At 37.7% G+C, this 16,904-nt stretch overlaps 2 pseudogenes; both read left to right on the top strand.

The window, feature by feature from the left end:
* The first annotated feature begins 4 nt into the window (after window positions 1–4).
* Window positions 5–7,874, top strand: LOC131360501 (phospholipid hydroperoxide glutathione peroxidase-like; annotated as a pseudogene).
* A 5,227-nt stretch (window positions 7,875–13,101) lies between these two features.
* Window positions 13,102–16,141, top strand: LOC131360204 (phospholipid hydroperoxide glutathione peroxidase-like; annotated as a pseudogene).
* Window positions 16,142–16,904: the final 763 nt, after the last annotated feature.

Raw genomic sequence — 16,904 nt, 5'->3', positions numbered from 1 at the left:
GGTGTGAGTAAAAAGCATTATTCACTATTATTCTTCACTAACAAGTGAAGACCCGCAGGTTCGACGGAACCCATGCTTTTCATTATTAGAAATGTCGATTTGTTTTTCCAAGATCTTGTTCACTTTTAACGTACTATTATTGTAATCCGGTCAGCTTGTCTGAAACGCTGACAGGTGGTGATATACTGTAGAGGTCATATTTATGTAATACATTATACAGTTAGGATTTTTGCAGATCAACAGAAACTGTGCTTTTTCATATTCTTTTAAAAGCATGTGCAGCATATGTCTTCATCATTATTACTCCATTACATCATTTATTCATCCATAAGATTTTCACTTGACTATAAAATTCATTCTTCTTTTACATTTGTCATTTAACTTCTTACGTTGTGACGTTGGGGGAAAAATAAATAACTCTCATAAAATCTCTTGTGACTGAATATCAACTGACCCGGAGATTTCAGTAAGCATGTTGTGCTGTCGTATAACACACAGTCAGATGCAGAATTATTGGCACCCTAAGGTTATTGAAAATGATTTGTGGTCTAAAATCTTAGACTGTAAATATGAGTGAGCTCTAACCTTGAATTAAAGTAAATCCATTTTTAAAAAATATATTGTTAACACCACCATGTGTTACACCTGTGCTAACAATTGTTGTAAACAAAATAAGTAGTAGTGATTAGAGTAGACTTAGGCAATCGTTCTTGACTTGCAGTTTCATTTTTGTTTGTTATTTTCTAATATTTAGAACCTGAGCTTTTTATAGGGAGGAGGAGCTGTAGCTCATGCAAATTGAGTCACAAAGACCAGACTAATAACTGCTCGAAGTTGCTCTGCACTCATTCGATGGATGATGGTGTTTCCTCCTAATCGGTTATTAACCTGAACTAGCTGATGGCTTTCAGAAAAGCGAAAGAGGTTTGTGCTTTCTGTTTTAATTAAACTTACCCACTGCAGGGAAATTCTTAGCAATGTTGAATTTTGGAAATGATTTCCACGACAGAAAGTGTTAGAAGGAACGTACAGCAATTCATACATTTATACTAGATGACCTTTGCTGTAATGAGAAAAGAACAGCAAACCTGTTCACGCTTTTCTGTGTTGGAAGTCTAAGAGCACTTTTTGTGGGAGTCATTTATGGAAAATCTATCTTGTGTACACTTTTAGGAATTCCGTAAATATCATTTTAATACTTCAGTACCATTTGTGTTGCGCTTAGAAGTGTAGTTAGTTGAGGGAAAGTGACCAGAAAAATATTTCACTGGTTTTTGCTTCAATGTCAGAACATTACATCTGTTCTTATCTCAGTACAGGTAAACATGTCACAGTTGTTTATTTAGCAGAGTAATCACCTACACGTGTAAACTACTTTATTACAAATTATTGTACTTTAGAATTATTATTAATAATGCTACAGATGAAAATCATAGAGGCCAGTTGCGAGTGAATTTCTTTAATTCCATTAAAAAATAAAAATAAAATCTAGCAGTAGTGGGGTCTACCAGTGAGAACTCGATTCTCCTAAACATTCAGTAGTTATTAACAAGTGTAAATAAATGTGATGTGCAATCCTTCAGTCTCACTGGATAATCTTGATTAACATTGAAGAGAGTATTCATAATGTGTGACTTCCTGCTTTAAAAAGGTTCCTCAATATGACTGTTTTTAAGGATGTTTGTTACAAGTTCTCCCAAATCCAGTTGTTGTTGTTGTTCTTCTTTTGGCTGCTCCCTGTTTGGGGTCTCCACAACGGATCATTTGGTCCACATGTTTGGATTTGGCACAGGTTTTACACTGAAGCCCTTCCTAATGCACCCATCCCATTTAACCCAGGCTTGGGACCAGCACTGAGAGTTAACTCTTCAGGATCCTGCCGCTGGACCAACAGGGGTTTGCCAAATCCAGTATGAAGTAAAAATGAGTAGCAGAATCCGATAAAGTATCAAGCCACAGGATTCTGGTTTTCCTGTAGTTTGCTGGAAGGAAACTGGAATGTTTTTCATTCATTCATCTTAAGTCACTGCTTCATCTGGTCAGGGTCGTGGTGGATCTGAAGCCAGAGTGGAACATCAGTCCATCACAGGGCACGATGCACACATGCACATACACACACTCACACCTGCGGTAAATTAGTGGGAACATATTCAAACATTGTATGAGAACATGCAAAACTCCACACAGACGATAAGCCGAGCACAGGATCAACCACTGGACACTGAAGCTCTGATGCAGTTATGCTGCCCACTGTATCACATGAAACAGTTTTTAGTTCAGACAATAAATATCACACTGGTGAAAACAGAGAAGAGAACTTTAAGTGCCAAAATGTCACACACTGTAACCTTTAAAAGAGGAAATCAAATGTGGCAGTCTGTTAAGACACTAGTGAATAAAATAATAACTCATTTTCCTCATACACCGATCAGGCATAACATTATGAGCAGTGACCGGTGAAGAGAATAATACTGATTATCTCCTAATCGTGGCACCTGTTAGTGGGTGGGATATATTAGGCAGCATGTGAACATTTTGTCCTCAAAGTTGATGTGTTAGTGTTAGATGTGTTAGTGCAAGGATTTGAGTGAGTTTCACAAGGGCCAAATTATGATGGCTATACCACTGGATCAGAGCATCTCCAAAACTGCAGCTCTTGTGGGGTGTTCCCGGTCTGCAGTGGTCAGTATCTATCAAAAGTGGTCCAAGGAAAGAACAGTGGTGAACCGGTGACAGGGTCATGGGCGGCCAAGGCTCACTGATGCACGTGGGGAGCGAAGGCTGGCCCGTGTGATCCGATCCAACAGACAAGCTACTGTTGGTCAAACTGCTGAAGAAGTTAATGCTGGTTCTGATAGAAAGGTGTCAGAATACACAGTGCATGACGGGTCAGGGCTTTTTTGGCAGCAAAAGGGGACCAACACAATATCAGGGAGCTGGTCACAATGTTATGCCTGGTTGGTGTACATCTGTACTAATATACTGCCTACTTCAGATCAAGTCTGATCAGGTTTGAAGACCTTCAGTGTCATATTAAAACTGTTTTTGGACGGTTTTGCAGGTTACACCCACATTTTTGGAGATGAATAATAAAATAGATATTCAGTTTCCTTTTTTTCACCCTGATTACATGAAGTGTGAACTTTTGCACTCAATATGTAATGATCAGTTCTAGTGACTGAGGGGATTCTGTGTGTGTGTGTTTTAGTTACATTTATTCATTTATAATTATGATCTCTTGTCTTTCTTTCCTTCCCAAGTCTGCACATGTGGAGGAATGGAAAACAGCCACGTCTGTTTATGACTTCACTGCCACAGATATCGATGGCAATGAAATGTCACTGGAAAAATACAAGTAGGTGAAATATTAATATAAACATTTACAGAAACTGAGTGACCTTTATCTTGAAAACATTAACATAATTACATCAGTTAAAAGCATTTACCTTATACTATTAAATACTTGAATGCTATTACATTCACTAAGTATCAACTTTTTTCAGTTTTCTGTACATTGGAGCTGGATATATCCACTTTAAAACGAGTGAGATTATGACATTATTAATCATTTAAGTAGTAACTTGTAAGCATAATTTCCTCTTTATTTAACCCTGACTTTTAAGACAAGGAGTTTAGAGAGAGAGAGAGAGAGAGAGACAGAGAGAGAGAGAGAGTATACAGTTAGTGAATGTGCAGAATTCTAGCACACGACTGGTTATGAAAAGTAGGAAGAAATGCATATTATTGGTAAATGATCACATTAGTATAACAAAGGAGAAATAAAGACAGGGTTGTACAAGGTTACTGGACTGCAGGTGCAACCTTACACCGGCTTAAACTGTTTTCTTCTACGGCGCCAAAAATCAGAAACTAAAACCTTGAGGATGTGATAAAAGGAAAACGTTGCAATACATATGAGGTCACTGCAGTGTAAAAATATATTAGAGACTAACTATTTCATGAGGTAAATATGTGTGCAGACGATCAACCAGTAGGGAACTGAAGTCTAAACACAAATCAAATGTAAAAATATTAACAAATACAGAGGAGTGAGTGAGCCAGGGACCTTTTCACCACTTCATCACTTTATTGTCTACAGTAGATTTGTTTTCGTCGTTTTTTCTATAGAGGCCAGGTGGTTATCATCACCAACGTTGCCACCAAATGAAGCAAAGCCCCAATAAACTACTCACAGTTTGCACAGATGCACGCCAAGTACGCTGAGAGAGGTTTATCCATCCTAGCTTTCCCATGCAACCAGTTTGCCAACCAGGTATGATGAGTTTAGAAATGCTTCTATCATTTTGCCTTATCTTCAATAGAAATATATCAAAATCCAGCTGTTTGGGCAGCTTGTGGTGGCTCAAAACCTTACTAACACACTTTAGGTTAAGTTTTCCTTAAATGCGTATTTTAAAGAATAAGAAAGGATATCAATATGGATGAATTACACATTATTCTGTCTGTTATATAACTGTTACCTATTTCAGTGTTAGTGAGTTTTGTCAAGGTGAGTTCTCCACACACTGTCTGCTTTTGTTTTTAGCATGTACAGCATGAACATGACACTGCTGCTCTCTCCACACTCTTATAATGCAGATATTGTCTATGTGGTATTACAATTAGAGTGGTTTTTTCCTCATTGTTTTTATGCAACAAACTGTGGCTTGTAACTTCCTCATTTCTCAATAAACTACAGATTTAATATCTGTTTTGGTTTTCATTCTTTTACATTTGCCTAGTTCATTTTGTTCCTCACATTTCCTGATCCTGCAAGCTTTTCTAATAAAGCCACCATCACTGTCTGACAAGATGCTAGTGACTGTTTTCCTCTCTGTAAATCAGGAACTTGGCACACTTAAACAAATCAAAGAATATGCCCAATCCCACAACGTACAATTTGACTTATTCAGCAAGATCAATGTAAACGGACCAGAAGCCCATGTCCTGTGGAAGTGGATGAAGGAGCAACCCAATGGTAAAGGATTCCTAGGAAGGTAAGTGAGCGTTATTTGTAAAAACAGATGCACAGTATATTGCCAAATATTTTGGGACACCCCTCCATAAAGACATGGATGAGTGAGTTTGGTGTGGAGGAATTGACTGGCAACCTTATAGAACACCTTTGGGATGAATTAGAGTGGAGACTGTGAGCCAGGTCTTCGTGTCTAACATCAGTGCCTGACCTCACAAATGCGCTTCTTGTGGAATGGTCAGAAATTCCCATAAACACACTCCTAAACTTTGTGGAAAGCCTTCCCAGAAGAGCAAAGGGCAGGCCAACTCCCAGTCCCGTCCCAGTTTTGGAATGGCTCACAGTCTCCACTCTAATTCATCCCAAAGGTGTTCTATGTTCTTTTTATTTACTTTATTTTTGAACACTGAGCAACTAAAGTATAGAATAATAAAGCTATGTTAAGTCAGCAATAATGATTCAAATGTAAAAAGACATTACAGTCCTCTTCACTACACCACATATTAAATACTGAGTCAGGTTTTGTTCTTCATGTCCACAGTGACACTATATAATGGCTGTAATATTAACCTGGTGGCTAAAATGTCTCTTTTCTGTTTTCCCAGTTCAATCAAGTGGAATTTCACAAAGGTATGTGTATTTGATTTGATTATTTTGATTATTTTGATTATTGATTATTTTGTGGGACTGTGTAACTGCTATGCTGTGACTCACAATATTCTTTTTTAAGATGACTTAAGGCAAGAGACTACAGACAGTCTATATCTAACATCTTTAATAACAGGTCTATGTCTACAAGACGTTTGTGGGGAATCAGTGGGGGTTTTTTTCAAATGATTTTTATTGGTAGCATATATGAATCACATAATTGTTCTCATTACACAATCCCTTTAAAAAAAAGACGGAAGGAAGGGAAGGGAAGGGAAGGAAAGGAAAGGAAAGAAAAGAAAAACCTTTCTCTCCCTGCCTCCTGGCACGCTTTACTTGGCAAATATACCAAACATACATTCATATAAGGTTATACAACACACTGAGCCTGTTCGAACCTAAAGCTCTGTGAAATGTGAAATTTGCCATTTCTGAAACAAACAGGCAGTGTCACCTCTTGCTGTGCATTTAATTTTCTCAAGCTTAAGAAAAAACGCTGTATCTTTGAGCCACTGTGAGTGTGAAGGTGGGACGCTGCAGAAGAAGGTGACATCTGGCCAACAATGATGTGAAACTAATAACTTCCTTCTGTACAGAGTTCAACTGCCTCATCTAGAAGTCCAAAGATAGCGATCAATGCGCAGGGTTGAAAATGTATTCCCAGTACAGGAAACACTGTACTGAAATAACCTGACCAAAAATTAAATCGCCATGAACAGAAGAAAAACACGTGACTCAGGTGACACTGTGAGTGAAAACATCTGTCACATTTGTTCTCGGCATCTGGGTAAAATTGAGAATTTTAGAAGAATGCACACTGTAAATGGTCTTAAACTGGATGAGTGTGAGCCGAGCACAAGATAAGACATTACATCAACCACTCACAACAGGAATCAGTGGTTTTTCTCAGTTTCCAGATGATCTAGGAGTTTAAGCTGTTGTCAGTGAAGTTCATTTATAGTTCCTAGAATGCTCTTTTGGCTCAGAAGAAATGTTGACATTGATGTCTGATGTGTGATTTGTGCAGTTCCTCATTGACCGACAAGGCCAGGTTGTGAAGAGATACTCGCCACTGAAAGATCCAATTGTAAGTAAAAAAAAAAAAAAAAGATATACTGACTTCCTGGAGCACATTTCCAAACCACAGCAGCTATATGAATCCAAGCAAAATCAGAAATCCATTTCATTGCCAGTTCTGCTGCAGTTGCAAATTCCCCCAGTGCAACTTAATCTCCCTCTAGTATATGATAGATATCAATCTGTGAGCATGTGGGCTAACCCTGAGCAACCTTGGCTATTAATTTACAAAATCTTCTCTGGGAGAGTTAACATAAGTTATGATAACTACAAAGCTGTTTACATTAGCGAAGTCTGCTGTTTCTGTAGCCAGCTAGCTAAAGTTGCTAAATAAGCATCTTGTGCTAGTTTTCTGATTTAAGTTTTACTCAGAATATACACTAACCAGGCAAAACATTATGACCACCTGCTTAATATTGTGTTGGCCCCTCTTTGGCTGCCAAAACAGCCCTGACTCTTTGACTCCACTAGATCCCTGAAGGTGTGCTGTGGTATCTGGCACCAAGATGTTAGCAGCAGATCCTTTTCTTTAATGCTTGATATCAAGGAAACTTGAAAATGTTATCACTATTCCAGCATCTTCATTTGCGAGGAAGTTGATTAGATAAGCTGTGTCTGTATTATCAAGTAGGAGACATAAGGAGAGCTGGTTTAAAACAAATACCTTATTTTGGTCCAGTTTGAAGGCAGCATTGCAAAGGTTCTTATGCGAGACGCCATTCGTAGTTCTCCTGACCCTCTGAATAGCATGCAATCATTTTTTCAATACAGTATGATGATAATGCTGTCTGTCATACAAATTTATGCAAGAACTGTGATCTGTCTTTATTTTTCAGGGAATAGAAAGTGAACTCCTGAAATATCTGTAAACCCTGCATTCTTTGGCTAGATATCCTCTTAGCCAGCCATTTCCATCCCATTCCCAATCCTCTCCTGCGGCCTGCTGGGAGTCAGTGGTGTCATCCCATGGATTTGTGACGGTTTGTCTTGAAACCCACCCTGTGGAATGGACAAACCTGATGCATTTGGCGTGCAATTCCTCATGGGAAGATCACCAGTGCACAGACGGTCAGCTGGAAAGGAATCCCATTCCTTCTTTACCATAATAATGTCTCAAGAGGCTACTCAATTTTGAAACCATTATATGCTCTGAATAAATTGAATAAAGTCTTAATACCACTTTTAAACTATATTTTTGTTTTTTTTTTGGTGAGTTTTTATTATATTTATGTTTTTATTCATCCCGTTTCATATAAACATCACATATTCTACTGACGCACAAAATTCAGACCATATGGTGAAATTTACAATTAAATAACAAAATCTATTTTGCTTTAGTATATAAAAAATGTAATAATAATTGTGTGATGTTAATGTTAATAAGTGCAACAGTAGTTCATGTGCTACACTGCAGATTGTTTAGTGAATGAATTTATACTGCAGTAATAGAAAATAAGACATATCTAATCATTCATGTTAAAAAGTAAACTATTATTACATGGAAAGGCCGCTATGCAGTAGAGCTGCCTTGTGTGTGTCACTGTCTGCACTCGTGTGTGACCCATAGAGAGCCCTGTTACACAGTCCAAATACTTTAATAATATAATAATTATATTAATATCTAATAATCTCTAGAACCTGCTATTAATTACTATTATTGCAAGCAAAATAATTAAAGATACTGCTTGGATTTCATATGAACACCAATCAGCCATAACATTATGAGCACTGTTAGTGGGTGGGATATATTAGACAGCAAGTGCACATTTTGTCCTCAAAACTGATGTGTTAGAAGCAGGAAAAATGGGCAAGCATAAGGATTTGAGCGAGTTTGACAATCAAGTTTCGCAAGGGCCAAATTGTGATGGCTAGATGACTGGATCATTTCCAAAACAGTGGTCAGTATCTATGAAAAGTGGTCCAAGTAAGGAACAGTGGTGAACCGGTGACAGGGTCATGGGCGGCCAAGGCTCATTGATGCACGTGGGGAGTGAAGGGTGGCCCGTGTGGTCCGATCCAACAGACGAGCTACTGTTGCTCAATTGCTGAAAAAGTTAATGGTTAGTACCTGTCAAAAGTGGTCAAAATAAGGACAACCACTGAACTTATGACAGGGTCAACAAAAGGCTCAGTGTTTACATGCCGGACAGTCGTACAAAACATTTCACTGCATGTCGTACTGTGTACGTATATGTATGTGGCAAATAAAATTTTAATTTGATTTGCATGTTGGGCGTGAAGGCTATCTGGGCTGGAGCAGTTCCACAGACTTTAACACAAACTGGCTATGATGGAATTAAGTCATAACATCATAGCTAGCTGCGTATGAGCCAGTTGATGAAGTTGGCCTTGTTTGATGAATCATTTTTCCTTTTACATGATGTGGATGGCTGGGTGCATGCATATCACTTACCTGAGGAAGAGATGCCACCAGGATCTTCTGGGTCCAAATTCTGTAGGATACCTTCAGAGGTCTTGTGGAGTTTATGCCTTTACAGGTCAGAGCTGTTTAGCAGCACAAAAGGGCCCTAAACGATATTAGGCAGATCTATGAGCATATAACAGTCAGCCTAAAGTTAGCTAGCTTGTTAGCATTTGGATTTGCTTATGTAATACCTTAATTAATGTTAGCTAGTTTGTTAGTGAAATTGGATAGCCAATAAATTAAAAATTACTACTGCTGGAGAGGAAGCTTTGACAACTACATTAGCAAAGTGTTTTTATGTGGCCAGCTAGCTTTGCTAATGTTCCTGAATAAGTATTTTGTGTGCATTTGACCTCCATCATAAGACCCGCTAGTTTTATAATTTTAGTTTTATCAGATGTGAGATTAAATTATCTTACTGAAGCAAGTGCACAGTAGTGTTATCAAGGACACTTTAAAATATTATCACTTCTCCAGTACTCTATTTGGGAGGAGGTTGATTAGATAGGCGTGTGTTTGCATTATCAAGAAGGCAACATAGGGACAGCTGTCTACTAAAGTGCCTTAGCATTATGGAAATTCTTCCAAAGTTTTCTGAATCTCTGAATAGCATACAGTCATTTTTTTAAATACAGTATGATAATAGTGTTATCTGTCTTTTTTTTTTTAATGGCACAATTTATAATGGTATATGTAAAATTAAAGTTAAAAGATATGCATAATAATAATAATAATAATAATAATAATAATAATAATTATTATTATTATTATTATTATTATTATTATTATTATTATTATTATTATTATTATGGACCATTTTACTTCAATACAAACAACAACAACAACAACAACAACAACAATAATAATAATAATAATAATAATAATAATAATAATAATAATAATAATAAAATGTATGCATTTAAGTATCAACTTGTCAAGAGCAGAGATTGGAATCAGCATTAAAAAATGACACTAGTGGGAAAATCTGTTCCTTTACTAGTCAGATTAATAAACCTCACTGGGTGTATTTTATGCATGGCATGAAGTATGTGTTCTTATGCATGTACACGATCTTCATTTATACAGATATGTAACAAAGAATGTGTTTATGTCATCAGAAAACATTTTCACTTCAGCTTACAAGCTGTTAGGTACAAAGGTATTTAATCAGTGCAGTGGTTGATCAGGGTCACGTCATTATTAACTTATTCTTCGAAAAAGCAGTGTTATGATCAGACTACAGGCTGGTATAATGTGTAATGGCTGAACTTTTGCAAAATAGGACACATACTACCTGTGAGAACAATGTAGAATATTGGTTTAGAGAATATGTAGTTATATTTCTTTTGCATATACTGACACACTCTGCTCTGAGTTTATTGCTACTATCAGACATTCATGATGACGTAAGTGAGTGATAAAGTCTAACATTTCAGTGCTATTTGAACCTTTGCTCTAGAGGCTCAAAACAGTTCCAAATGCATGATCTCTGTGTAAGTATTTCAAATCAATTCATGGTGAGTCTACAAGGCCACCCACAAGTTATATGGTCAGTAATGTATGCAAGGCAAGCTTATCACAAAGGCCTGAGTTTCTGCCACTCTACTGGGCGATCGCTAGTGAAAAAAAGCAGTTTTAGAGACACAATCTTTAGTTCACCATTCTACATGGACTTATCAGGGGCTCAAGCACAATGGAGAGATTCTTCTGAATAGGCTGGGCTCTTGGTGGACAGGTGTCTTGCTCTTTTGTGTATGAGCCCCAGAGAGCAGTTGCTTTATTGAAGCTAATCATGAGTAGTCCCACCTAAGGAGCTTTTATGCAAGGTGGAGAGAGACATCTCTCCAACGTAAAGGTTGTTCATGTATCTGATAGTCACAATGTTGACCATATGGACAAGAGCAAAGTCATGTCTAAGAATGGTTATGAAAAACGCACCTTTTACCTTTCTGAAGAGTCAGCTGGCTCTCTACTCCTCATTCAGACCAGTTTATGCCAGGGTTCTACACCTGAAGAACCACAGAAGTTTTAAAGAGCCCTTTACCATGGTCAAGGATGGACGTGTCCTGAATAGGCCGCTCTATGATATTGGCATGTAAGAGCTAGTCATCCAGTTACAGCAGTTTCATGATGCCTCTGGCCATCTAATGGTACAGGATTGCATATAATTATTTTAATAACATCCATGGGACTAGGGAGAGGCAGAATACTACAACACAGAGTTGGATTGCTTGTCAATTGAAAGCAAAGCAGCTGTGTTATTGGCCTGATGGGAAGGTGGAAATACATTTGAGGATCCAATGAAATGAAGGACTAAAGTTAGGGTCAACCCTGTGTGGTACCTAATGGTACAATCCATGTGATTGCATGGCGTTAGAGATTCTGAAACCAGTGTTCTTCTCAGCAGGACTTGTACAAAGCTAATGGACGTTTTAGAAAGCAGCTTTAAAGGAATATGTAAATTCAAAATATAAGTCTAAGATGTATACATTTATCCCTAGCTTAGTGGTTAGCACTGTTGCCTCACAGCAACAAGGTCCTGGGTTTGAATCCCGCATTCAAACAGGCAGGGCCCTTTCTGTGTGGAGTTTGCATGTTCTCCTGCCTGCCTGTGTGGTTTTCCTCCGACAGTCTAAAATCGTGTACATTAGGTTGATTCTAAATTGCCTGTGTGTATGGTTTGTCTATATGTGGCCCTGTGATGGACTGGTGACCTATCCAGGCTGTACCCCTACCTTTTGCCCAGTGTGTTCTGGGATAGGCTCCAGCAGATCCCCGTGACCGTAATTTGGTATAAAGTCGGTATAGAAAATGGATGAGTAAGCCAGAGGCGACTCCCTGTGACAATATTAGGAAGAAACAGCATCCAAGCATACCAGGTTACAATAACACTATGTGCCCGTGAAAGTACCACCAGCTTGTAGTACTTACCAGCATGTACCTAAATATAATTCATTTTCATTGTCTATAGGTTTTTTTGCCAGTTTTTCAAAATTCAGCCACAGTGACATCTAGCAGGTTTACCCAGACCTCACACATGCCTTATTGTGTGTTATGATTAATCTGATCTCCAACACGCCACATGACAGTTTATTTTAAAAGGGAAGATCATGGCCTTCATATAATCCTAAACATAGAAACCATTTTAATCACTTGCATGTGTAGCAGTGTAATCACAAAAACTGTAGTGTGTTCATATTATACAGTTCTGTTAATGCTGTAGTCACATCCAGTTGAATGCAAAAGTATACATTTACCACAAAATCAAGAAGATTTAAATGATAAAACCAAACCTTTTATGTGTTACACATATATTTGATAGATTTTACTTCATTACTGCAAATAACAATAATGTTGTGTATGTTCTTGAAGTATCATGACTGACCCTGTGCTCGGACCCTAGCTTCCTAACAAGCTGGGATATGCAAAAACTGGCCAATGATGGTTCAAGTGGTTAAGGCTCTGGGTTGTTGATTGGAGGCACAAGGATTGAGTCCAAGCAACACCAAGCTCTAAATTGAACAATGCACTTAACACCAACTTTCTGGGGTATGTGAAGAAAAGAATTCCACTGTGCTATAATGTATGTGTGGCAATACGAAAGGCTTTGTGCCCTCAGTTCTTCCTCTAGTAAGTATATATGATATATGTAGGTTTCTTCAGATCAGGTTTGAAGACCTTCGGGGTGATACCAAAACATTTTTGCAGGTTGCACCCACATTTTTGGAGATAAGGTATGCAATTTCCTTTTTGTCATCCAAAATACATGGAGTGTGAACTTTTGCAATCAGTTAATTGTATGATCTAGTAAAAAAAAAACTTGTGTGTGTGTGTGTGTACAGTCAGTCCTTGCTATTGGGTTCTTTCATGATGCTGTGAATAAAAAGGACAATTATCTGCTATCACTCAGCTCTAATCAGCTGTCTGTGCTTGTGTCAGGCTGTAACCAGTGCCCTGTGTTCAGGGTGCATTCTGTTCTCTGCACAAAGCATCACATTGTGATAAGATTGTGTAGTGTTCAGTATTTTAAAGGGAAAGAGGGCTCAAGTCTGCCATTTCACTAGTTTTTGAAAGGCAGCCATGCGGCTCCTATCGTCCTCTCTCCTTTTCTCCATCCTGTTGCAAACAGTGGTAAGCAATTTTGCTAAAAGTTATACCAATAATATTGGAGAGTGTCTAGGAGGGTGTTAGAGTTTCTTTTAGATTTTAGGTGATTTAATGATCCTTTTCTTCCCAAGTCTGCACAGGTGGAGGAATGGAAAACAGCCACGTCTATTTATGACTTCACTGCCACAGATATTGATGGCAACCAAGTGTCTCTGGAAAAATACAAGTAGGTGACATGCTAATACTGTATATAAAAAGAAAAAAGAATACTAGCTCATTTTCACTATTATCCATTATTTTTACTACTGGCTATATTTAATTATTCTACTTTCTAAATATTGTTTTGTTCATTTTGTTAGTCTGTTTTTTTCTTTCGCAGGATAGCTTACTTCTGGTTAATTCATTAACTGTGTAAAGTTTGTCCTGAATTTGAACAAGCAAATTTACAGAAGGTTGAAGATGTTTTTAGGCAAAAAATTTACATAGTTGACATGGCTAGCAGTTTTAAATAAGTAATAAAACTTACTTTTCACAGGAACATGACAAGATAATTCCATCAATTAAAATCAATTTACATTTTACTTTTTTACAACACATTTTTTATGTTTGACTGAATACTTTGTGGCTGAATATATCAACTTTAAAATAAGTAAAAGTATGACACAACCTACCTTATTTGTTGTTTTTTCTATAGAGGCCAGGTGGTTATCATCACCAACGTTGCCACCCAATGAGGCAAAGCCCCAATAAACTACTCTCAGTTTGCACAGATGCACGCCAAGTACTCTGAGAGAGGTTTATCCATCCTAGCTTTCCCATGCAACCAGTTTGCCAACCAGGTATGATGAGTTTAGAAATGCTTCTAATTTTATTCTTCATTTTATAGTCTTCAAGCCTCATGAATAAACATAGTAATAAAACACTTATGGGCTTCAAATAAGGAATATTCATATACATAGACTATATCTCTATAAAGGGAGCAACTGCTGTGTACTTATGTGTAGAGATGACTGAGTAGTGGGGTAAAACACATTCCTAGCTGAACAGTTGAGGGCCATGATTAAGTGTCTAATCAGTGTCTAATCTTTTTTCCCCTCTCTATAAATCAGGAACCTGGCACAAATGAACAAATCAAACAATATGCCAAAACCTTCAGTGTGCAATTTGACTTATTCAGCAAGATCAATGTAAACGGACAAAAAGCTCATCCTTTGTGGAAGTGGTTGAAGGAGCAACCCAATGGTGAAGGATTCCTAGGAAAGTAAGTCAGCATTATTCAGGCCCTAATTGTAAAAACAGATGTATGTGGACAGGGAGTGACCAATAAATCAATAATTTATTATTATTGTTGTTGTTGTTGTTTTTGTTTTTTGTTTGTTTTACAAATAAAAAAAACATAAAAGGTATGATTGCATATGTATTCACAGTTGCTGTGCAATTCCTAAATGTATTTATTTATTTTGGGACAGGACACGGTTTTACTGTAAAATATTAGTCTCAAGGAGGAACCAACTCTGAGTAGGCTGCATGAGTAGTATGTGACAGATAGGGAACTTACATTAAAGCTCAGTTAGTATCTCAGTATTGCTCAAATCTGCACATCCTTACAGCAATGTTATGTCAGAAATAATGATTCAAATGTAAAAAGACATTACAGTCCTCTTCACTACACCACATATTAAATACTGAGTCAAGTTTTGTTCTTCATGTCCACAGTCACACTGTACAATGGCTGTAATATAAACCTGGTGGCTAAAATGTGTCTTCTGTTTTCCCAGTTCAATCAAGTGGAATTTCACTAAGGTATGTGTCTATTTGATTTGATTATTTTGTGGGACTGTGTAACTGCTATGCTGTGACTCACAATCTTCCTTCTTTTAACAATTGAGACTTAAGGCAAAGCACTACAGGTACAAATAATAATGACAATGAGGTTAAATGATATTGTGCATTAACTGAAACGCTTGGCATGTATCTGAATGATTTTATGCATTGTGTTGATTAGATAAATAAGCAGGTGCACAGCTATTCCTATTAAAGTGACCTGTGAGTGCATGTTTCAAGTGTAACCTGACTAACCGTTCTAAGTGAAATTCACTAGTAGTTTCTTGCCTGAAATGCTCTTTTGGCTCAGAAGAAATGTTGACACTGATGTCTGATGTGTGATTTGTGCAGTTCCTCATTGACCGACAAGGCCGGGTTGTGAAAAGATACTCGCCACTGAAAGATCCAATTGTAAGTAGAAAATATTTTTGGCAACAAAAAAATAAAAATAAAAGCACATGATAGACACAAGTCTGGGAGCATATGGAGCACAGGGATGGGTATTGTTTGCATTAACAAGAAGGACACATAAGGCAGATTGAAGGCAGCATTGCATAAGTTCTTACTCAGGAAGCTACTTATAGTTCTGTTTTCTGAAACTCTGAATAGCATGCAGTCATTTCGCAATACAGTATGCTATAGTTTTATCTGTCATAAACACTTAGGCCATTATTGTGATGATGGTGTGTCAAATTATGAGTCTTATATATCTACATCTGTCTCTGTTTTTCAGGAGATGGAAATTGATCTCCTGAAATATCTGTAAACTCTGCATTCATGAGCTAGATATCCTCTAAGCCAGCCATTTGTATTCCCATTCCCAATCCTCTCCTGCGGCCTGCTGGGAGTCAGTGGTGTCATCCCATGGATTTGTGACGGTTTGTCTTGAAACCCACCCTGTGGAATGGACAAACCTGATGCATTTGGCGTGCGATTCCTCATGGGAAGATCACCAGTGCACAGACGGTCAACTGGAAAGGAATCCCATTCCTTCTTTACCATAATAATGTCTCAAGAGGCTATTAAATTTTGAAACTATTATATGCTCTGAATAAAGTGAATAGAATCTTAATACCACTTTTAAACCAGAATTTTGAGTGTTTGTTATTACCCTGTTTCATATAAGCATCACATATGCTACTGAAGCACAGAATTCAGACCATAGATTTGGTGAAATTTACAATTAAATAACAAAATTGCTTTGGTATATATAAAAATGGAATACTGACTTTATGTTAATAAGTGCAGCAGTGGTTCATGTGCCACACTGGAGGTAAGCAGATGGTGAGGCTGAAGATTGTTTAATGAATTCATTTATACCGCTTTAATAGAAAATAGTGAAATATCTACTCGTTCACGTAGTAAAGTATTATTAAATGGAAAGTTTCCAAGGCCATCATATCATCTATATGGACGTAGCATTTTGCAAATGCAACCCTTTTTACTCAGCGCATGAATTTCCATCTACTCTACTAGATGGGATTTATATTCCCCCACTGGCCAACAAGAATTAGCAGACATGGTCAGAGAGGACTCTGCAGTAACTCTAATGGGTGATTTCAATGATACTATTGTAAGCAAACAATTCCTAATGGAGTCTGGAAGAGTATTGACAGCCAAGAATCTGAGGTTATCATGGGCACAGACTTACCCAAGCTAGACAGCTGCGGACTGGCAAAAGACCAGGTGGTTATTTTTCCCCATAATAGCCTCAGATTCCTGTTCCTGACTCACAGGAGTGGGACCCTGTGTGGTCTTCTTCTGTTGTAGCTCATCCACCTGAAGGTTCAACATGCTGAGATGCTTTTCTGCTTTGTTCTTTTCAAGAAAATTACATCGACTGCTTTA

Source organism: Hemibagrus wyckioides, linkage group LG10 (assembly GCF_019097595.1).
Source record: "Hemibagrus wyckioides isolate EC202008001 linkage group LG10, SWU_Hwy_1.0, whole genome shotgun sequence".
Classification (NCBI taxonomy): Eukaryota; Metazoa; Chordata; class Actinopteri; order Siluriformes; family Bagridae; genus Hemibagrus; species Hemibagrus wyckioides.
The sequence above is the reverse complement of the archived record's forward strand: the minus strand, read 5'-3'. Positions and strand labels throughout refer to the sequence as shown.